The sequence below is a fragment of the Protopterus annectens genome, chromosome 2.part0 (genome assembly GCF_019279795.1).
Source record: "Protopterus annectens isolate FY-2018-M chromosome 2.part0, PAN1.0, whole genome shotgun sequence".
NCBI lineage: Eukaryota > Metazoa > Chordata > Ceratodontiformes > Protopteridae > Protopterus > Protopterus annectens.
The window spans coordinates 71,052,816-71,077,933 of NC_056728.1; the positions used below are offsets into that span (position 1 = coordinate 71,052,816).

At 39.0% G+C, this 25,118-nt stretch overlaps 1 protein-coding gene across 1 annotated transcript in view; it reads left to right on the forward strand.

Annotated features, from left to right (window-relative positions):
• The window catches only part of PCNT (pericentrin), a gene marked incomplete in the record, with an annotated part of 2,997,294 nt that overhangs the window by 2,235,887 nt on the left and 736,289 nt on the right, over positions 1-25,118 (forward strand).

Genomic DNA, 25,118 nt, shown 5'->3' on the forward strand with positions numbered 1-25,118 from the left:
CAATTTCTGAGTCCTTTGTTTTTTTTTTGCCAGTGGTTCTAAATATAATGCAAATAACAAAGGGAAAAGAGGACAACCCTACCTTGTTCCTCTGCTCGAACAGAAATTATCAGAGAAACCCACCCACTTTCTTTTTTTGCCTTCGATCCCTCATATATCCTCCTAATCAACCTTGTACTTTTATCAGGGAGTGCAAATACTTTACCTAACCTACTAATAAAGTCACAGCTTACTCTATCAAATGCTTTCTCTGCATCAAGACTCTCCAACAAAGCTTCCCTCTGTATCATCCGGGTTCTGTTAATGTTGTCAAATGATTGGCTCCACTCCAAAAAACCACATTGATCTATATCTATCAGTTATGACATCACTTTTGCCATTCGTTTCGCCATTATAGACATGAAAACTTTATAATCATGGTTTAGTATTGAAATGGGCCTTTATGAAGCTGTATCTGATGGATCTTTACCCTCTTTAGGTTTTACAGCTGCTACCAATTTCTTCCAGTATGTTGGTATTTCTATTCCTCTTTAAATACTGTTAAACAAAACCTTTCAGATATTTTTCAGTTTTTTCCCTCCTAGCTTCCAAACTTCCAGAGTAATGTCATCTATCCCTGGGGACTTTCCTGTAGGTTGGTTATACATCATCACTTTTATCTCAGCTCCTCCTCTCCTATTAGTAATTGTGCCTCATCTACCTCTAACCTTGGCATATATAATTCTTCCATAAACATTTCCTTTTGTACCTTTTTCTTAATTTCCATATTTCTCTGATTTATACAGTCGTCCGTAGAATTTCCGAAATATTTTTCCTACCTCTATAGGGTGTCTTGTTACCCTTCCTTGCTCTAGGCTGTTTAAGCTTGGTGACAGCTTGGTGACTACTTTCTGTTGCCTGAGTCATTGTGCTAAAAGTTTTTGTGCTCTGGAGATATCAAAAAACAGTTGCGTAATGGCAGTCTTTCTAAACTCATGCATATTATCGAGGTAATTCCTTATTTTCTGTTTAACATTTTGCAGTTCCTCCTCCTTTTGTTATTTTGTTACTTCTTAACCATATCTCCCTTTCTTTTATTTCCACCCTGTTTTTAAACTCCACTTTAATTTTATCCCATTCCCTAGCTATATTTTCAGAAAGTTATTCAGGAGCTATTAGAGAATATAGAAATATTTACACTACCCATTCCTTAAATTCCTCTTTTTAACAGGTAAGTGGGAAAGGAAGGTGCCAGTGTCTCCTTTTTATTTCATTACCCTGTGTTTTTCTTTTAGTTATTATTGTCATATGATCTGAAAGTTATTGGATGCATATAAAGACTTTCAATTAAATGTACGTGTTCCTGTGAAATGTAAATTCTGTCTAGTCTAGCACAGTTGTTGTATCTTGAGGAATAATGTGTAAATTTACTCCAAATGCCTAGTACTGAATTTGCATCTTCCATGCCAAATATTTTCATAAAGTTCTTCAAAAGTCTACCCGCCTTTCATATACTTTCCCTTCTGGGGCAGCAAATCAAATTTCAGTCCCCATCTGTAAGTAATTTTCCTTGCTGAAAAATGATTATTTCTCCCAGAATTTTCTTAAGCTCTATAATAGCAGTTTTGGGTGGAATATAAATGTATTTCAGTGTATTCCTCCCCCCTTGCTGGTAGCCCCTTAGTACTACAAATCTACCATTATTATCTTTTTTACCCTCTTCTTTTACTATCAGAGCTCCTCTTGCAATTAATACAAGCACTATTTCTTTTGTCCCAGTTATTCCATAACCGTCCTGAAAACCTTTCTTTTTCAAATTCACATGTTTAGTTCTTTCCAAGTGTGTCTGCTATAGCATAGCTAGTTGCACTTTGTTTTTTTTTTTTTAACAATGTTCACTTTTTTTTGTATTTATCTGTGAGACCACTGACATTTAAAGACATTACAGAAAGCATCATTGTATTAAAAAGTTATAATTCCCACCTTTTATGTGTAATAGTTTTTTTGTTAAATGTCTACTTTCAGCTTTTGTGTTGCATGCAGACACTGTTTGGCAGGTTGAACTTTTCTACAGTTGTTTCTTGTCATATCCATTTGAGCCTATGTCACATCTTACAAAACTTTTTGTTTTATTGAAAGCCCTCAAACAAACACAAAAAACAAACACATCACCAATACCCCCCCTAAAACCTATTGACTTAATATTAACACACAGAACTATGTACATCTTCAGATATTGAAGTTTTCTGCTCCTTATAGGAGCAAATGTCCCAAACTGACAGCCACACACACAGACTTGAGTTAATTTAAAACAAAAGTTATCCATGCTAAGACGCATGGTGCAGCCTGTGCTTCTACTAAATTGCCATGTAGTTTTGTCTTGTCTTTATCGTACACAAATACATGTAGTGGAGATATTAGTTCAGAAATTAATGTATCTCTTCTAAGTGATTTACTTATTTCAAGGTATTATTACCTTGCACACTTAACAGAAACAAACTAGGATTTCACAGATTATCTTCTACCAGCTGTATGACTCTGTTTTCACTGCTGTACTTTCTCTTACTAGTGTGTTTTTGGTTTTAGTGTGCCAATCCTTCTATGGCCCATAGGTTCATAGGTTAGTACTAGGCTAACTGCCCTTGCAAGCCATTGTAAGCCTATCCAATTATCCCTTGTGAGACTCAAACCCTGCACCTTGTGTTTGTAAGGCAAACATCTTAACCATTAAGCCACCCTCCCAACCCCTCTGTTTTTAGGAAAGAGAAGCAGAAAAAGAAAAAACAGCAGCAATGGTAGAAAAAGAAGGTATACCAATTATAGAAAAAGTAAATACTAGCAATAGTATTTAAGAGGTACGCTCAGTACTAAAGTCAAAAAAGAGGAAGAACTACTAACAGTAGTGGTTTAGAAAGTACTAATTATATGACAGGTAAGGGGAATACAAAAACTATAAGAATCTAAGAAATTAGAGTAGAAAATATGTAATAATAAACTTATCTGACAAGTGCTCAAGAGTTCAGGAAAGTGGCAAACGAGATCTGAAGCAACCTAGGGTGCACCACGGGCAAAGGAGAAGAAGGTCGAGAGTTTCCCGGCTGCCACGAGCCCCAGCAACAGCAGAGTCGGATCCGAAGGATCGGACCAGAACCCATCCATTGAGGAGAAAATGAAAATTGACATCAGATGCTTTATTTACATCTAAGAGAAAATATGGTTTGATACTGGCTTTTACATAGCTCTTCTCTGTTACCAGTACACACTATAATCATTTTCAACTGCAGTCATGTTTTAGAGCAAAACAGTAATTAAAATAATCTATTCAACTGAATTATTGCAAAAGAAAACATTTACTACTTCATTTTAAATCCAAAAATCTGCATCATTTCTAGTATTTCCTCTAAAATTAATCTAACAGTGCTGAACATGTAGTTTGCATTATTTGTCCCTAGCCCGTCTTTAAAGCCCTTGTCTGTCCTAATTTTGTTTAAAAACCTATATACAGTATTTATAACCATGTGAAGCAAAGACAGCTCCTTCATTTGCTTAGTCTGGATTTTATACTCTATTCTTTTAGTCTTTCTCTAGGTATCATAGTCAGGGTAACCATTGGGCAGTAGGTTTATGCTTCTATTTTTGGCTCTTCTTTATCCCCTTCTCTCTCTCTGACTCCTTTCAAATGCTTCAAATACTCTACCTCTGACTTCCCTTTATTTTTCTTTTTATTGTTATTCCTTTCTTTGCCATCAGAAAGAAGTTTCTGACATTGAAGTCCCCCACTCTTGGTAACGGCCACTAATCCTTTCAACCTCTTTACTGCTGTTTTGTAGCCATCAAGTCCGTTCCTTCCTTCTCCTCCAAAACCCTTACTGCATCTCTTTGGGAAATGAAAGATTTTATACCTCCTGGAAAGAAAATCTTGATAGTAGCTAGGCACAACAGCTTACATGGGAACACAAGAACACTTTGAAAACACTGTACATTACGAAAACATTTCTTATCAGTAAGAAATACTTAAAAATGACTGTACTTTGCGAATAAATTGTACACGGCAGAAGAAGCTCAGAGTAACAAACACTTTGAGATGAATTCACTTTGCAAATAAAGTACGGTTGTGTACATTTACCATAAATGTAGATGTTAGTGTATTCACTGTTGCAGTCATTACACCTGGCAATCCCTCTGGCAGGTTGCCCCCAGTCGGCCCGAACTCCAAAGTCCCGGGTCCGCCACTGTCGCCCCCTCCCTGACATCAGGGGTATAAAAGATGCAGCCGACGCAATTTTCTTTTCTTGCCCCAGATGTCAGGTGCCCCCAAAAAGGGTAGCCAAAATTTATATATGTATAAATACATGCACCAATATAAGCTTTACCTTCATCTACAAGCAAATACATCACATAGGTTCCAGCAGAAGAAAGGGGAATGGCGGATGGGTAACCTGGACTGCAGCAGTGAATACACTCTTAACATCTACATTTATGGTAAGTGTACACAACTGTACTATGTTCGTGTTTCACTGTTGCAGTCATTACATTTGGGTAGATTCCCAAAGCTATGGTTGGGAGTCTGGAGCTAAACCGCATTAGGAGCGGCTATGAGACCCTGCAGAACTGCAGTGGCAAAGCCTGCCCTGGATTTAGAGTAGAGTGGCAGATGATAGTGCTTTGTAAAGGTGGGCACTGAACTCCAAGTTGCTGCCTCTAAAATGTCCTTGGTTGGTACTCCCCTGAGAAAGACTGCTGAAGTGGCTGCAGCTCTGGTTGAATGTGGCCTAATGCCCTTAGGCACTCGCTTGCCATGTTGTAAGTAGCAGAAACTAATGTAGTGGGCTATCCATTTTGAAATAGTCTGCTTTGAGATAGCCTTTCCTTGTGATCCTGCAGCATATGCCACTAGTAATTGCTCTTTCTGAAAACTTTGCTTCTGTCCAAGTAGAATCGAAGCTGCGTTCATCCAAAGAATGCAGAATTCTTTCCCCCTTGTTCTGTGGATTTGGATCAAAAGTTGACAGATGAATGGTTTGGTTAAGAGCCACACTGGACACCACCTTTAGGCATAAATGTTGGGTTTGTCCTCAGGGAGACCCTGTCCGAATAAAAAATGATATAAGGTTCCACAGCCATGAGTGCCTGTAGCTCTGGAGCAGAGCTGTTTTCCAAGATAAAAACATTATATCAGCAGTAGCAGCTGGCTCAAAAGGAGGCAGGGTGAGTTTTTACAAGACATAGTTGAGGTCCCATGCAGGCATTGGTGATCTCCTTGGAGGCCTTAAATTTTTGTCTCCTCTGAGGTACTGTTGTTAATAAGGGATGAGAAAAGATTGGTGGCTGTGCATTGTAATGAGCCGAAATGGCAGAGGCATGAATTTTAATAGATGAGAAAGATAAGCCTTTGTCCAGCATCTCAGTTAAGTATTGTAAAATCTGAGGAATATTTGGCACAGCTGTATCTGTTCCTTGTGCTTGGTTCCAAGCACAGAATCTCTTCCATTTTCCAGCATAAGATTTTCTAGTACTAGGCCTTCTGGCTTCCAAAATGACATCCATCACAGCTTTGCTGAGAGGTGTTTTGTATGACTACTTTATCCACCATGCTGCCAGGTTTAAAGTCCTGAGCTGGCTGTGCAGGATCTGATGGTTTTGCTGGGACAGTAGGTGCGGTACTTGAGGAAGGGTCCAAGCAGGGCATTGAGACAAGCTCCTTAATATTGGGTACCAGTGCGGGCGGGGCCAGTATAAATTTGTAAATTCCCAGGAAATTTTCTTCTCACCAAACTGATATATTCAGCGTGTCCTTCCTTTAGCTTTTAATGGGCGGTAACCTGCAGCTTCAGTTTGTAAGTAGCTTACACTAACTCTCAGCTCCTCCTTTAGTATAGCATGCTGTACCTTAGAAGTTGCATACTTGTGGTAAGCCTGCTTTTTCTGTAGACCTCAGATGTGTTTGCTGGAAGATGATTTTTACTTGTAGATTTTAACTATGCAGGATGGGGTCAGGCAGGTTTAGGGTTTCATGCATGAAAAGTGTTGTGGAATGTTTAGAATGGTGTCCCACCAGATCAGTAAGCACTTTTCTTTTTGAAATTGTTTTGCATATGGCCATAAGGTATTTGATTTTCTCATTGACGATTGCTAAAGCAAAATCAGTTCAGTCAGTACTGGCCCGTCATAGAATGGCCACATTATTTTCATTATTTTTTTTTAAGACTGGGTAACTGCACACCGCATGTGGGTTTCAGAGGGTCAGCGTTTCCCGCTGCACACCCATATAGAAGAAAGAATATGAAAAATCCTCTTTCAAAGTTTTCTATGATGCAAAATGTATTGCCCATATTTTTTTTTTCACAATTCTAGCATTTATAATATAGGAGAGTATGTTGTTCAACAAATCTGGAAAGCATTTCCTGATAGGAGAGTATGTTCTGTGTCCCCTTCCTTTCCAATGCATGTTTGTGGTTTTATGTTAAAACAGTGCATGAGAATGCAACAAAAAGTAGATCTGTAGCTGCAGAATATAAAATGTATTTATTCTGCAATTCAATGTACATTTTAAACGTGCTTTGCAAAAATGTTTTCTCAGTATTAAAATGCATTTAATCAAAGCAGTCTTTGCGTTTATAAAAAAAATGATGCTCATTAGGAACTGAATCCCCTACTTCAAATGAATAGATCTGTTCCTTAATTACAGCAACATTTTGAATGAGCCATTAGTAACAGGTTTCTGGTAGGCATGCAACATGTTTGTCATTTTGTGTCTTGTGAAATTAATACATTATCAAGATCACCACCAAAGTTCTTATTTTATAAATTAGTAAATTCATTGAAATTTAAAACTGTGTTTGTTGCCATATGGTGAAACAGTTTGGCAATTTTTTTGTGTCCACTTTTTCTTTAAGTATATATATATATGTTAAGCCAGTCCATCGGCATAGAGGGATAAATCCATGACTACAGCCTAAGTGGCCCACAATCTATTAGCAACTCAGGCAACTGACAAAGTGGCAGGAAGGGATGGATGTTGGCATCCCAGGGGAAGAGCAGTGATGTGGGTGTCTCCGACAATACCCGGTGAAGGCTGCAGACATCATATGATAGGAGGTGTGATCCAAAGAGGAAGCAGGGTGGACATGGCTGAGCTGCTGCAGAGGCAGCACGATAAACCTCATTGTCTCCATTGCATGCCCATCCGCCAGGTGCAACCACTAGCATCACAAGGGAGGGGAATAGGTGGGGCATAATAGGTAATCGTACTGTCTTGATTTTTATAGCTCAAGGTACCAGATGTAGTGTGTGTGTGTGTCTGTGTACATATCCGAGTACTGATGTTGATCAGCTCACCCAAACATTGATATCAGTGACATTAACAGTCCTCTATGCATACATAGAGGAAAGTCCTTGTTCTGAGCAATTGAAAATTTAAAAAAAAAAAAAAAAAAAACATTTTTACAGGGGCAAGCCCTCTGTACCCCCCCACTCCCTGATGATTATATATGCTAACTCTGAGATTGCACAAAGAAGGGGTGTATTTTTCAACCCCGGAGACTACCAGTCTCACACACACACATCAACAGTCTGCTTGTCGACCAAGGAGATGCCAGTATTTGGGAGTTTCATTTTCACGAGTACCAACTACTTCGCCCAAGGCCCCTGAAACAGCACCTTCAGAGGCTGCCATTTCCACGACCTTATGAGCTGAAGCCATCCTGTTGTCAGCTAGACCCCGTCTTTGTCACAAGTACTTATGACCAAGGATGAGAGCTGCATTCCTTGCATTATTTATTTATTTATTTGACATTTGTTTACGGGGAAAGTACAACTGGGACATAATGTACCCCTTTTCAGCAGTGGCCTGGGTACATATGGATAAATCACTGTTTTTTAACAGGTGGAAAGACTCAACAGACATTTTAACAGTATAACATTCAGTCATAAATTGCACATTTTTTATGCAATATCTTAGCAGAAACATGATATGCATCATATGGAAATGTTAGCAGGATATGGGAAGGGGCAGAGAAATATATTTGAAGTTTGCTATCTATTAAGAGGAGGGAAAGGATACAAGTTTATAATTTAATTGGTGAGAGAGGTAGGGAGTAAGGCAGGATAAGGTTGTGAAGGTAATTTGAAAAATAGAGGGAAAGGTATGAGTGTAATATATATATAAGTAGGAAGGGATGGGCAGAAGACAGTTGGAGAGATGTAGGAGTGCTTAAGCCTGTACTATTTGTTTAAGTATTCTTTTAAGGAGCATTTGAAGGAGTGCAGGTTTGTGGTAGTTGTGATAGCTAAGGGAAAGGGCGTTCCATGCTTTTGCAACAGAGAAGGAATAGAGGCTTATACCTGGGCTTTTTTGGGGTTTATGAGTTGTAAGGAGGTGTTTGTGTGTAGATCTAGGATGTGTATTTGGTACTTAAGTGTCGATTAATGGGCTGAGGGCAGGACAAGAGAAAGGTTTATGGATAATGATGTGTAGTGTAATAAGTTGTATGTATTGAAGGTGGAGGGGGGGGGGGGGGAGTTTGAGCCAGCAGAGGGAATGTAAGGCTTTACAGTGACATGTTAGGTGGGATTAATTTTTGGCAAACTTGGTAATTTTATTATAGCATCTTTCAAGGGGGTCTGTGTTTATGCATCGAAGAGGAATTACACTGAATGCCTTATAATTGAACGTTAATGCAAATTTAAACTACAGAACTTGATTAACATTGTAAAATAATTCATTGAATAATCATAGTTGGCCAATATCATGAATGTAATCAACTAAGTTGGAGGGCTTCACCCCCACTTAAACTCTGAGATCGCACTACCGTGTGGAATAGGGCAACTTAAAAAAAAAAATAAATAAGATTTCCTTTGCTTACCTTATGCATCATAGTCCTTTCTGGTTGTTGGCCAGCTATGGTCACTTGAATTACTTTTTGATGTTAAGCATGTTTACTGTTTAACGTTCAGTTATATGGCGTTCGCTGTAATTCTTATTCAATGCATGAATATAGACCCCACTTTGAAACTGTTTTTTTTTTTTGTTTTGTTTTGTTTTAGGAAAGTCTTTAAATTTGTTAAGATTGGATGCCTAGTTTTTGATTCTACGTTGTATATGGATGTCGAATTTGAGTTTGTCATTTCTTACAGCTAGGAATTTGGTGTGTTGAACCAATTTAATTTCTGTGTTTTCAGAAAAGGTTTTGAAATTTGATTTGTTGTAGTGGAGCTGTGTGTTTTTTTTGAGAAAAGGAGTAGTTTTGTTTTTCTAGAGTTCAGCAGTAGTTGAGCATTAGTGAATCAGGTTTCTATGTATGAGAAGGCTTGTTGTGTTATATGTTGTAGGTGTGTTAGTATGTCTAATTTGCAGATGATTGTGGAATCATTTGCATATTCTGTTAGAGTACCTTCACCTGAGGGCTGCGTGTAGGCAGTTGATAAAGACATTAAATAAAAATGGTCCAAGTGTGGAACCTTGCGGTACACTTGTGGGGTGATGAGATAGGAGATAGAGTGCTGCCATTTTACAGCTTGCTGTCTGTCAGATAGCTAGAGCGCCCCTGAAGTGAGGGGAAGAACAATACTAGAAAGTTTATCAAGGAGATTATAGAGTAAGAGACCATATCAAATGTTTTTAACAAGTTTAGGAATAATGCAGATGCTAGTTTACCTGTGTCATGGGCTTTGTTGACACTGTCCTTAAAAATTTAGTAGATAGAGCTGTTGAGGTGCTGTGGGCAGATCTAAAGCCATGTTGAATGTGAGTGAGAAGATTAAGTGTGATGTGGTGAAGAAGTTGGAGGTGTTTGCACTTTTCTAGAATTTTGGAGAGGGGGACAAGATTGCAATGGGACAGACGTTTGTGACTTCTATGAATGGGGATAATGTAGTATTTTCCATAAGGTGGGGACATGTGATTCAGCTATGGATCTATTACTTAAGATGCTAACTGGAAATGTAATTGCATCTACAGCCAGCTTTAGGTGTTGGAGAAGGAAATTGTTTGCTGAGGCAGAGCAGTGTTTAAGTTGTTGCAAGAGTTTTTTTTTATTAACGATAAAGGAATGGGTTGAAAGTTAAAAAGGGGATAGGGGTGTTTCGTTGTTACAGAGGGGTTGGTTATGTGAGTTTTTTTGCGGGTGTGTAAGGGTTATTATTGGGTGATTTATTTGGGGTAGTGGTTCGTGATTTATAAGTTGGGATTAGAGTTTGGTTGGGTATGGATTGGTATAAAGTAAGTATTGAATTTGGTGGCTGCTTTATGTAGTGGTGTGTCTGGGTATGGATTTGGATTGGCTTGATTTCCTGAGTTGTGAAGTAGTGATATGGAGAACCAGAATTTTGTAGGGTTGTTTTTATGGTAAGTTTGAATGTGGGTGTAATATAGTTTTTCATCATAGGATATTTGTTGTTTTGTCTGATTCTGGAGTTGTCTGAATACTTGTAGATTTGTATTCTTTAGCCAAGTTGACCGAGCTGTATCTCTCTCTCAGGCATTTGCATGATCTGATGAGCCATGGAGCGTGGTTATGCTTAATTTTTTTATTTCGTTGTGGGGCTAGTGCATTGAGAATACTTGGGAAAGTCTTCTTGAAATGTTCAACTGTCTCATTAAGAGGGAGTCTTTTAAGGGTAATCCAGCCAGTAGCTTTCAAAGAGTCAATGAATACATCTTTGTTGAATTTTTGTAGGTTACATATGGTTTTGAACTTGTATTGTTTTATGGGTTGGGTGATGGTCCTGTGGGCATAGGCTGGTAGATGGTCACTTAGAGAGTCAGGGAGTGTACCCGAGGAAAGGTAGTTGGTAGGATTAGACACCAAAATCCAGTCTAGGGTGTATTGTTGGATTTTGTTTTTAGTGTAGCTAGTTGGTGTATTAATTAATTGAGTAAAGCCACAGAGGTTTATGCTGTTAGTTGGGTTATGTGTAGAGCTAGTGTGTCAGTCGATGTTAACACCACTGAGGATAAAGGTTTAATTTTGTATTGTTTCAGAATTCCAGGATAGGATATTTTCTAAGATAGGTATCTTTTGTCCTGAAGGGGTGTACGCTACAACAATGCATATGATCTTGGCTGCATTTATTTTTAGGAGTGTTATAAGGATTTCTGCAGTACCAAATGTGAGTGTAATTTTAGCATAGGGGATAATTGTTAGGATGTTTGGGAAGACTAGGGTTATTCCACCTGCTTTTTATGCGCATTGCCTGCTCTGATAGGGCAGTAACTGATGGGGTAGAAATTCAGTACATTTTATTCCAGGTTTTGGCCAAGTCTCTATGATGGCAAGGATGTTTGGATTATAGAGTGTTAACCAGGTGAAAGGCCGCCAATTTTTCATGTTGTACTAAGGTTAAAAGTGATGAATTTTAAGTGTTTTGGTTGTAAGCTGTGGTTGGGGCCATGGTTTGGGTGAATATCTCCACACAAATATATGAGACTGAAAGAGTGTCTTGTTGTTCCTGGAGTTTTGGAAAATGTAGTTTTATGTGCTAATTTTTGGTTGCACTAGTTGGTATAGAAAATGTTGGTGTGGAAATAATGTAATAAAGGAACAGAGGTTAGAGTTGGGGATATCTGAGAGTAGCTTGTGATAGGGGGATTAAGTGGTGAGGCTGAGGTAACTGTGGAGGAGTATTTTATTAGTAGTGTATGTGGTAGAGTTGTCAGGCTGGAGAAGAGAAGGAACAGAAGTGGGAGGCATGAATAAACTAGCATGATTTGGTAGTTAAGGGAAGGTAGGTGTAGATAATTGAGCAGCCAGCAGTAGTGGTGTAGGAGAGAGAGTGGTGAATGAGGTAGAAGTGAGGTAGTAAGCGATGTAGTTAACTGAAGGAGTAGAGTGTAAAGGTGATTGCAGAGAGAGAGAGAGTTGGAGGAGTAGCTATGAGAGGGATAAGAGTAGAGTAAATGGGTTAGGTGGGAATTGGGGGTAAGGTAGGGGAGTGCAGTGAAGCCTGAGTGTGGTGAGGGTTAAAAAGTGGGTGTTAGACACCAGCAGTGGATTTTCTGTTAGAAACAATTGGTGAGACTGAGGAGGAGGTAAGAAACATGCCAAAAGTATTGAAAGTTAGTACCTGGAAGAGAAAAGCTGCAGAGATGCCGAAAGGTAGGATGAAAACAGGAACTGCAGTTAGAGAAATGTGTCTCTGGGCAAGTGCAATCCAGACTTGGTTAGGCAAAAGGAAAGAAGTAAAGGGATAGCATAAGACTTGTAGAGGGGGTTCCAACTAGATGTAGTAGGTGTACGTGTTAGACTCAAAAACTTGTATATTACAAGAGACTGCTAGTTTCTCTCTTGTTTTGCTTTAAGGCAGATGCCAGATGAAATAGCTTAGGTATACATAACACTACTTCTTGTTAAGTCATACAGTGTACATTTGATTAGAGAGTCCTGGGACTGCATCTTGAGACCTTGGTAATGGCTGCAGAGTAATTTGCAGGATGAGGTTTCTCCAGGACAGTGATATCAGAGGACAGTTTATCAGGCTTTCTTTGCCATCGCGCTTTGGAAGTAGGTAATTTGGCCATTCCCACAGAGCTTGCATTTGGTTCTGTAATACCCTGGTTTGTCTTGTCCACATGTTCTCACATTCCATGGTCAGCAAGTTTGTATGCTGCTTCTATGTAAAATACAAGGTTTTGAATAAAAGCAAATTCATCCAATGTAAACACAGTGTATAAACATGGAAACGTATGAGCGAAATTTCAAACAACGCTGTCAAGTTCTGCACAAATAAGGAAGAATGATTCAAAAAATAAGAACCCTCTACAGCAAATGTGGAAAGTAAGTTCCTTTATCAGAGAAGAGTTCAGAGAGGAATAAATTCAGGCTCCATGACATGAGGCCTTCAGTCCCAATACGCACTAAAAATGAGACCCAAGCCACCTAAGCCCAAGAAGCCGTCTGTTGGTTTGCCGCAGCTGTAGCTGTCTGGCTCTCAGCCAGTGCTTCCAGGTCAAGATGTTATGGATTTCATGAAATCAAAACAACCAGTACTGAAAGACTGCTGCTTGACTATCCCCTGCTTAGAGAAAAAGAGAGGCATTTCTCTAAGAGGATCCAGATTCTTTTGATTCTGAGGCAGAGGAATAGGCTTATGTAGACCTGTTCTCCCCTGCCTCTTTCCTTGACTGTCGTTCTGCAGATACCCTGTTCTCAGTCACACACCCTGAGGACCTTCACATAAAGAAGAAATCCTTAAGTTGAAAAATGTTCTGCCAGGCCCAGATCAGGAATATTCAATTCCTGGGCCTGCCTGAATCTTGATCACTGGCCATATCTCCAGCTGTTGAAGCCTTGGATGATAATTTCCATGATGCCTCCTTGCAGTCAGGCTTCCAAATCCCTGCAGGATTCAAGAGTCCTATAAACTCGTGTATAAGAAGCCAGTGGTAGCTCTAGCAGGATTCTAGTAACAGATCTAGTAGAGCTGCATGAATCCCATACAAAACAGGAAGAGTAGGGTTTTAGGCCAGTTTGGTAAAAAAACATACATCTCAGTTACGCTGGGTATTAAGGTTTGCAGTTGTGACACAAGATACAGGGATGTAGGAAAACAGGCTTAAAAAAGGAGATGTGGACATGTGCATTCTTCTTTCTCAGGTTGCTAGTCGCTTCAGGTGTGGCTCTTGTACAGTAGATGCATCATGGAGAACAGCCTGCTGTGTAGTCTGTAGTCAGGAGACATGCCCGGCTGAGGGGGAAAGCCCTTTCCAAACTATGTTAAAGCAGACCTCCTTAATGCTACGTTGGATAAGGAGATCCTCTTTGAGGACCCCCCCCCCCCAAAAAGGGGTTTAAAAAGTTGGAGGAGAAAGAGAAAACTGTTCAGTCTTCTAAAGACCTTTTTCAGTCTCCACCATCCAGATGTGTCAGAAACTACTGAAGTAAATGCTGGTCCTTTCCTCCCAAGCAATGCAGAAGAAAAAAAAATGGAAGTAGTGAAAAAGGGTAAGTTTTCTAAAAAGTGGCAAGCAGACTCCAGATGTAGTAGCCCGAGGGGAGGGGTCTGAGACCTATGGCCCTAACTGAGCACCTTTGACTTATTGCAGCACCCCCAAGAAAACCCACACCAACTCCTCACTGCATCTTGGAGAAAAAAGGAGGCATGCTATAAGTCTCTGCAAAACAAGGGGAAGAAATCATTCAAAACAGTTGATTTTTGCAGGTAGCAAGATAAGGCTGCAACCTACAGTTTCAGAAAACAGCCCAAATTCATTGTTCTTTTGCCAGCTCCTACACAAGTGCATGTCATGCATGTACAGGTGGAGAGTTTCATAGCATAGGGAATCATAGAGCTGATAGCATAAAAGAAAGAGAAGCATGATTTTATAGCCAATTCTTGTAGTCCCAAGAAAGGAAGGATCTTGGAAGTCCATTCTGGGCATCTCAAAATTAAGCAGAATCCTACTAGTATCAAAGTTTAAAATACTGACTCGCAAGAACTGTTAGCTTTGATTCTCCTAGGAGTCCGAATGCTTACCCTGCATCTAAAGGATGGCTGCCTCCATACTCCAATAACTTGGGAATATATATATATATATATATATATATATATATATATATTAATATATATATATATATAAAAATAACACTAAGTGGAAAGAGTTCTCCCACTGTTACCTGAACATATGACTGCAGCTGTATCAAACACAGCAGTCAGTGGTCCTTAGCTATTTGTCAGATCTTTACAACGGAGGCATGTGTTACACATCTCAAAACATTATCATAAAATGGCAAAATTCACCGCAAGTTCCAAAGGTTTCTCCCATCACTGTACTGCTCTTCAATCCCTAAAATGTCTGGAACTACCAGACTAGCTCAACTTTCTACAACTCACAACTGTTCACAGTTTTATCTTTAAACCTTGAGATTGTCCTATCCTTAGTTCTATCTTAACCTTCTACCTCCGTAACAGGCCCCTTAAATCTGAGAATCAGCACTTTCTACAAGTTCGTAAGCCAAACTGGGCTGCAGGACAACTTCTCTTTTATTACTCTATAGCCAAAAATTGGAATACTGTACCATTATTAGCTATTAGAACAACACAAAATCTTGCCCAATTCAAAACATCTATACACACTTATCTTCCACCTGGAACTGTGCTTGCACTCAGCCACCATGAATACCTTTTACTAACATTGCATTTTTGTATGTTTGTCACTAACACGGTTACCTAAAATTTCTCCATGCCACAATTATTCTCTATTTTTTTTTATGTAATCTGTCACTGCTGTTTGTATGATCACTGAATTCCTAACTTTTTTCCCTAATTTGCTTGGTAAATTTCAGGTAACTTTATTTTTATTGTACTGAGGAGCTTTTCTCTCTGGGCCTCCACTGAAAACAGGCTATGTGTGGCCCAATGGATTTTCCTGGTTAACAAACTGCAAATAAATAAATCTGTCCTGGTGTGTGACACTGCCTTATCTGCTTGTCTGCTATTGCATCCCTCTTAATTCTCACAACTACCTGTAAAGTAGTTCTTTAAAGGAGGTTCTCTACTTAAGCCCCCCCCCAAAAAAAATTGTTACTGCCTCCCTAGGACCTACATTTTATGCTAGAAAAGCTAAGTATGCCCCCTTTGAACCAGCTGCCCCACCCACTGTCAAGAGGCTGACATGGAAAACTGTCTTGTTGGTAGCCTTGACTTCTGCTATATGGATCTTTGAACTTCAGGCTGTCATGTGTAGAGAGCATTTATTTATTTTTTTCTCATTAGGACAGGGCCATTTTATGCTCTAATCCTACTTTTCATGCCCAAAGTCGTGGCTGAACTCTTCTTAAATCAGGTTGTTGTTCCACCATTCTTTCTCTTCACCACAAAATGGGAGAAATTGTGTTGTATTCCTTTGATGTGTACAGGCAACTTAGATTCTACCTAGACAGGAAAAAGAGAAAGAAAGTCAGACCATCTTTTTGTTGACTATGCAAAGGAAAAAAGGAAACCTGTCAGCAAGTAGACCATTTCTAAAGGGATTGCTGACTGCATTGCCTTTTGTTACCTAAACCATGGAAAACAAGTCCCTGTCTCTGTCCAAGCTTTCTTGACTAGGAATATGGCTGCCACTACAACTTTCCTAATGGGAGTCTCTGCCAAAAACATTATGGAAGCAGCAACTTGGCCATCAGGCCACATTTTTGCTAGGCATTACAATTTAGGGACCATGTCCAGAGGGCTAGGACAACTCCAGGAGTACTCCCAAGAGTCAGTACTCCAAAAGTGAACTATGAAGAATATTGTATAGTTGTGCATGGAACTTACCATAATTATGGATGTTTTGCAGTATCATTTTCCTTCTTCAATCCCCTCTTTCTCCTGACCTGTGCTTGTAGCTGGGATGGGTACCATATTCACTTTCTTCCATTCACTGTTTAGGTTCTCTTCCAGATGTCTTTCTCTTGCCCCATGGCATCTCATTGGGCTGAGATTAGACTGGTCATTCTCTGGACCTTAGGGTAGTATGGTTGTAGTCTGGAATGAGAAAGACCTGAAAATGAGCCAACTAATTACCCGTTTGACACTTGACATCCTGATGCCAGAAGTAGGGGAGGGAGGTGGTTGAGAGAGAGCGAGAGTATATAGAAATAAGAGAGGATTATTATGTGCAGTAGTGGATTTCCCATGGTAGGTGTTTTTAGTGAAAAGTTATATATATTAACAGACACATGCCACAATGACAGACTACCCCAAAGGTAAGGTTGTTTATGAGCTTACTTTTGAATTAATGTAGCAAGACTAAGCTCTTAGCTAATAAAGGTAAATTAATGGATGTTATTAACTAATAACAATAATGCTCTGTTCGTTTCAGTGCTTAATTTCTGAACTTAACAGCAATTGCTGTACTATTGGCACTGGACTAGAGTAAATAGACCTAGTTCCTGAATATGAGCTTTCTTCCAGATAAGAGTGCTGGTCCAGGAAGTGTGTGTTGAAGGTAGAGGTGTCCTACAATAGATTCACTCATTCTTGTATCCAGAGCCAGCCTTCCCCTCTGAGTATGTGGAATGTGTGACGGTGTTGTTCTGACTGTATCAAGTGCATCTCGTATCTACCAGTTTGTATAAGAAGAACCTTTAAGGGATTGCAGTTTCTGCCTCCAAAAGAGTTCTAAACTTAAGAATGAGGATGCCTTTCTGTGATGAAAATTTGGCCTTCTGACAGAAATATCTCATAATACAACTAACAGTAATGCAGGCTGTCCAAGCATTCTAAACTGAAGTTGCAAGATTTGAGGAACCAGTGAGAATGGGGGGGGGGGGGGTCCAACCATTATGACTGTTATTTCATTGAAATGCAGTTAGACTGGTTGGCAAGTCCGTAACTCTCCCATGTTAGAGTTGATGAGTTGCATTTGATGTTTACAATCTGATAAATTACTTGTTCGATGAACTGCAAGTAAGCAAAGTCTGTACCTCCCTAGCCATATAATAAGATATATAATTTATTAATTGTTGCCTAGGTTAGTTCCCACTTGGTTAGCCTCTTTGCAAGGGAGGCTTGAGGTGGTATTTATACTACTTGGGGAAATTTGGCCAGGGCATCAGGGAATTTCCCCTACTCGTCATTGTTGTGAGTTGGACCCACTTTGGAGGAGCACTTCCTGTTTCCTTTCCATGCACAGAGGTGGCCCATAGAAACAGGGAGGCAGATAGAGAGAAGGAAGCTGGAGTGGTGAACAAAAGTGAAGAGAAAGCAAATATCAAAACCAGAGAATGTGTGCAGGAGTCTGAGGAATTGTTTCAAAGAAATCTGTTTAGAGATGAGCCAGCAAATGGTGGATGTATAATTACAACCCAACAGTAGAGAGGGTTGCAGGATGATTTCCTTAAATAAATGGTGGTACAGAGTGAACCTGGAAAATTAGATATTTACTGGGGAGGGGGCATTATGGAGAAAATACAAAAGGACGATGCAGAAAAAGTAAAATAAGGCAAAAGTGTAGTAATAGAAAAAGAAGGCAGAAGAAAATGATAAATGGAAGTATGTAAAGTAAAGTAATGAAGACAAAAAGATGGATAGGTATATAGTGTGGGACAATTTAATAGCTCCTTTGGGTATAAAAGCACATGATGTAGGGGGCATTTATTCTCAACAGAGAGACATTTTGTGACATTGTATTTGAGACTGTTTTTTCAATGGAAAATGTCCTTGGAGAATATGAAAATAAAGACTGTAACCAATGGAAGCTTTGTGATAAAAGCATTTTAACAGGGAAACATTAAAAGAAAATTCATGTACAATTTTGAAGAGGTAGAAACAGAGACTTTGAAAGGACATTTGTAATCTTTATGTAAAGAAGTACTGGACACTGCAAAAGTTTTTGACAAAAAGAGGTTTATAGACTGGTGGCTGGGATTGTAATGTTGAGTTAAAAATAGAAAGAGAAAAATAATTGTACATAATATCAAGCATGATAAATGTGACAAGAAATAAGGGTGTTGTAAAATACTGGGGACAACCCAAAACATGTATTTTTTTTTAGAAGACTGCATTTATTAAGTGTGTGACAAAAGAAAATGTTATAGTTGTGGGGAAATGGGACATGATACAAAAAATGTGAAATGCAATTTTACAATTGTAAAAAAATTGTACATTTATGGATGGATTGCAAAAATGAAAATATAAGAGTAAGGGAAAAGAAAGAAGAAAATTCCTAAACGGAAGAAATTTTAGAAGTAGTAGAACTAAAAGAAAATTAGATGAGAAAAAAGACTGAGGACATAGAATCTTCTGAAATAATTGATAATACAACATACCCCAGGGATTACCTCAGTGTCACTGCTCGACAGAGGCACAGCAAAATAATGGGTATAGTTCCCCATACTAAAGGGGTGGCGTAAGCCACAAAACTATGGGCTAGGCTTGTAAATGCCCTCGGGCAGATAGCCTAGTATGAACCTATGAACCTATGGGGACTCTATGTTCCACACCAGAGGTAAACCCCTCATTGGTAAGATCAGACCATAAACAAATTTCCCTGGACATCCATATCCCGTCCCCACCCCCAGCCAAGGAAATCACTGTAAAGAATTTCTCCAACGCCAGCTTTGCACTTCTCAAGACTGAGGTGGAATCCTTGAAAGCCCCTGGGCCAGAGGATAATTCAGCCCAATCCGCAGAATCCTTTACAAATGCATTCTATGAGCACCTGCAGGAATGCATGGATCGTGCTATCCCAAATAAAACCAAGACTCACTCCTCCAAAAACAGGAGACCGGTCTGGTGGACGCCGGCCGTAAATAAGCTATACAACAGAAGGAGGAAGCTACCTGCATGACAGAGCAACATCCCAAAAAGGGAAGGCATCTCTGATCAGTATTAGCAAGAAACTTCGATCCCTCATAAAATCATCAAAGGCCAGTTTCGAAAGAAAAATTGCCCTAGACACTAAAGATAATCACAAGGCCTTCTTTAGTTATGTCAGAAACATGGGTGGAAACTCCCAGATATGCTCTGAATTGTTGCATAACGGTACAAAATATACCGAACCTACAGACATAGCCAACATCCTGGCAGACCGATTCAGCGCAAACTTCTCCCCCCCTTCCCCCCAAAGGAGCAAACGCCTATCCCAACTGAATGTAACCTCCCTGACATCACAGATGCACAGGTGAAAGCTGCCCTCTCCAAAGCAAAAAGCACAGCATCTATGGGACCGGACGGTGTCCCAGGCTGTGTCTTACACAAGCTCCAAGAAGAACTGAACCCTCACATTAAGTCACTGTTCAAACTTAGCCTTACTACAGGATATGTACCCAAAGAATGGCGTACAGCTACAGTGGTCCCACTCCACAAAGGTGGTGCCACAACGGACCCGGAAACTATCGCCCCATAAGCCTGACTAGTCTGGTCTGTAAAGCTATGGAGCGTATTATCATGGAACTCATAAACAAAGACATTGGGAGCCTCCAGACACTGGACCCTACCCAATTCGGCTTTGTTAAGGGCAGATCTTGCCTCTTAAACCTAGTTGATTTCTTTGAAACAGTTACCAAAGCCATAGATGAGGGCAAGGTAGTCCACACAGCCTACCTGGACCTCGCAAAAGCCTTTGACACAATACCCCACTCGGGCATCATAAATAAGCTTACCAGCTTAAATATTAACCCCTATATCACAAGATGGGTTGCAAATAATTGGCTCAGAGATGGAACCCACATGGTCAGAATCGCAGGTGCCATGTCTGAATCCAAACCAGTTACAAGTGGCGTCCCACAGGGCTCAGTTCTGGGACCTCTCTTGTTCGGTATATACTTCTCTGAGGTTCAGGCTAACACGGGGGGATTATGGCTGACAAAGTTCGCAGATGACTGCAAACTGGGGGCCATAATCGAATCTCCACCTGACACAAGCATCCTCCAAAAGGGTCTCACAGAGACAGATGCTTGGTGCCACAGCCACGGCCTCAAGCTAAATGCTAAAAAGTGCATAGTCATCCCCTTTGGGAAAATCAAGGTGCCCACAAATTACCACATAGGTGGTAATCCATTAAGTACGGAAGAAGTAATTAGAGATTTGGGGACCAACGTAGATAGTAATCTCTCCTTTGATAATCACGTTGCCAAAGTGGTTAGAAAGACCTTCTATATAGCCCACCTTATCACGAAAGGGTTCGCATCTAGATCAAGAGAGGTCATTGTGCCCCTCTACTCGTCACTCATCAGGCCCATAATTGAATACAATGCCCCTTTTGGGATATACCTTACCCGACACCTGCGGCAACTGGAGAGACCCCAAAAGTACCTAACCAAGAGGATCATGGGCTACAAACAGATGTCCTATGCAGCTTGACTAAAGAAACTCCAGCTCTACTCAGTTGCTTACCGCCTACTCAGAGGCGATCTATGCCTGATTTACAAAGCCATGTCAAACCCAGAATTAATGGACATGCTCCACCTCAAAAAATCCAAGTTCCTTAGAGCTACACGCTCCAGGGACCTAAACCTCAGCACAAAAATAAATAGGACATGCTGGAGGGACAGATTCATTTCCCAGAGGCTCCCCTCACTCTGGAATAGAATCCCAGTTCATGTTAGACATAGCCCCTCGCTGACCCTCTTCAAGCGAAATTTGGACACGTGGATAGGAAATGGCAAATTCAGCCCTGGGATCTCTCCTGTGTCCCTGCTAGACAGAGGCACAGTAAACTATTCTTAAAAGGGTATCTTCTGTGACCTACTTTACAGAGGCGCACAGTAGGCTAATCTAATAGGGAGGTGGAAGCCAAATACACTCTGGCTAGGCTTATAAATGCCCTAGGGCAGATAGCCTAGTATCTACCTATGAACCCATGAAGGAAAGACATAAATTGGGAGATAGCAAAAGGGGGAAAAGAATTCTATTGGTGAAAGGATCAAAGACAGGAAAAAGAAAATGTAAAGGATTAAGTACAAAAGAAATGAAAACACACACGTTTTATATATTTTATATATATTTATATATATATATATATATATATATAGAGAGAGAGAGAGAGAGAATGATTAAGGCTTGGTTATGACAGTTAAGGTGTTTAACTCTTAGACACAAGGTAACAATGTTTGATCCTCACTCTGGAGAAGGAAACTGGCTAGGCTTAGAATGACCTGTTAAGAAAGCTTGCCTAGTAATGTCCTATGAACTTATAAAACCATAAATTTAAGGAAAAGGGAAATTAAAATGTGAGTGCTTTCTATAAATGTAGATAGTATTAAGAAATATAGTAAGATTAGAAATTTTAGAGTGGTGTAATACATATGATTTAGGTGTAATTATATTCGAAGACGCAAGATTTTTTTTTTTTACAAATGAAAGATTACAAACAGAAAAACTATGGGGTGAAGAGATAATCTGGAATTTGGGAAATGAGAGATGTCCTGGAATAGTTGTATTCTGTAGAAATACAGTAAAGATATTAGATGTAACTTTAGCAAAAATGGGAAGATTAATGATTGTAAATTTAAATGGAAAGAATAGGTATATAGAATTATAACATTCTGTGCTTATACTAATTGTAAAAAAGGGAAAACTTATTTCATCAAATTGTAGACTATGTAGTGATAAATATGAATATTGTATCATCAGGAAACTTTAATTGTGATTTTAAGAGGCTAGCTTAAAAAGGAAATTGTGTAAGAAAAATGTTAGAAGTTATAAGATGTGGTAAGCTAAAACTTTTGGACAAGTCATGGACTTACAAAAGGGGGTGTGTATAGAACTGAAGTGGATTTTATAGTAGCAGAAGGTTTGGTTATAGGAGAAGGGGAGGTAGTTGTAACAAGTTTTTCTCATCATCTTGCAATATGGTTAGAGATAAAGGAAAATGAATATATAAAAACAGGCAAAAGCATAAAAAGGATAAATGAGAAAACATTTGAAACAGTGTGAGATCAAGCAAACTTTACTCTATTAAGGCACTTCAGAAGAACTCCCACATGGAGAAGATGCCTGATTCTGTGTACCACAATGCTATGAAGTGACAATAGCAGCAATGTGAATGATTTAGATGAGTTTAGTTAAGAAAGAAGGGTTCATTATGAAGTTAATAATGTGGAGGATCCCCCCCCTTCCACAGGAGATCAGAATGGTTGGCGAGCCATTCAGATCCCTTGAAAGATACAGGTCCCCATACAAGGGAATTGTATGGAAGATGTGAAATGTTAAAACCAACACAACTACCTCAATATATTACCTGAATCAAGGCACCTCCAAGAGAGGCAGGGGAGGAGAAAAAGAAGTAATTACTCCTGAATATGATGGTTTGGTATTATCACACAAAAAGTGATCAACTATAACCATCTGGCTAGAACCTTAGATCATTTTTTGACTTTTGAAAAAAAGCTTCAAGATTCCTGAGGAAATAATTTGATATGACCGATTCCATAGTGGAACTCAGATTATTCACAGGGAAATTAAATCTGGCAGTGCATTTTACTGAGTCCAACAATACGTTTGCAGACTATGTAGAAAAGTATGTTTTTCGAAGAAGTATATTTAATCCACCTTTGCACCCCCATTATTCAAGCCTTCAAGAAGGTATGTGATAAAGATATACATAAGTTAGCAAAAACAAAGAAAAAATATTTCAAGCCCAATCTCGATCATAAAGAGAGCGAATTTTTAAATTCCATATCGAACAGCAAAACTTGAAAAACTTTAAAAAAACTGCAAAAGGTTTTACTGGTGTTTTCTGTACCTTGGCTAAATGCCTTCAGGGAATAATTTACACACAAATTATTCCCTGAAGGCATTTAGCCGAGGTACCAGAAACATCAGTAAAACCTTTTGCAGTTGAATTGCTGAGGCTCTTTGTTTTTTTTTTTTTAATTTTAAATTCCCTAATGTATGGCAAACATATGTATTATGAAACGCAGCAAGGGGGGAGGAATGGTGATTTTTGATGCTGTTAACTCTTCTAGTGCTATGTTAAACATTTTACATGATGATAAAACCTATGAACAGGTTTCAAGAAATGAGGTACACACAGCATACAGAAAAAAGATTTGCAACTAGAAGAATTTCTGTTGGAAAAACAGCCCCTTGTATTTGCATGTTTTTAAGGAATGCCATCCTTATGATTTCTACAATTTTTGGAATTCTACAAATACACAAGTGCATTTTACACCCCCTTTAGACAATTGTTGCAGCACAGGGATCTCAGACATATGCATTGGATGTATATATAGATTGTGTTCTGAAACCTACTGTTGGAAAACAAATGCTCGTGTTGAAGGATTTCTGGGATTTCTTGGCAACATTAAAAAAAAGTTATGGGATAAGAACCTAGGTTTTCTGACAGTTGATGTCATACATTTATTCCCTAGTATACCAAAGGAAGATGGGCTTAGATTATTTAATGTTAGTCTGTTGGCTTGCAACTTCCGTAAAACAGGTGAAATCTGATTATAGATTGTATTTCTGTTGTATTACACAGCAACTTTATATAGTTTGAAGGCAAGATATTTAGACAAACGAGGCATGTAGCAATGGTTGCTGCATGTATCCCCATCTATTCAAACTTGGTTCTGTATGCTTAGGAAAACATTATTTAATTCCTACTTTTACAAGTACTGCAGATTGTATTGCGCATTCTAGATGATATTTTATTTTATGGAGTGGCCTGAAGCATTGCCACAGGAATTTATTGAATGTTTAAATAGTGCAACTAAGTTCCCAAAATTTACTTTCACCTTTAACAGAAATTCAGTTAACTGTCTTGACACCACTATTATATACTCAAAAACTGGTTTTGCATATGCTGTATAGAGAAAACCAACGTTTAGTAATGCATATTTATACTACTGTATTTCACATCCTTTCTGTTGCAAGAAAAGTTCAGTTAAAGGACCAAGTTTCAGGGTGGCTCGCATGATATCAACATTTGACTGTTTGGTAAAAAAAAAAAAATGAAATTAAAGGATATGTTTATTGAGAAGGTCTACATAATTTATTTTTTTGGAAACAATTAGTAATGAAGTAAGTGAAAAGTGGGGTGATAGATATAAACCATTCTGTCACAGTCTGTTTGGAGTTCCTTAGGCAGTTTCTCATTAAGTTATGAAAATCATTGACAAAAAAACTTTAAAGCTATCAATACATTACTATTAAGAGGATTAAGTTGTTTGTTTTACTGCTTCTGTCAGAGACATTTTCACTTAAGGTCAGTCCATTTATTGGAAAATGTATAATTTATTTTAGATGACATCTAGAAAGAGAGTTCCAGTTACCAGAATCAGTTTGATTGTGCTGTGTTTTGTCAGTTTACTGTTCCTTTGGGTTAAAAACATTTTGTCTTTTATTCTACAGTATGTTTTGTTCTGACATGATAACCAGGGGATCTGGTAACTTTAATTGCTTACCAAATGCAGCTACATCACATGCACGTGAAGAATAATAGCAGCTGAGGGCACCATCTTTGTAGCAAGTCATTGTTTGTGTGCTCCTTTGTGTCACTGTCCATAGAACCTGAAATAAGAATTAGTGCAAGTTTATTTTTTTTAAATTCATCTGTCTCATTTAAGTAGAATTTTGATTTTCAATAGGCATGTATTCATTGTCTTGAGGCATAACCTACAAGACGCGGGAGAGGTTAATTTTGATTAGATTTGCGTATCATTTCCAGAAGGTAGTAATGACTAATGTGATACAAGTACTTTTTTTTTCAGTAA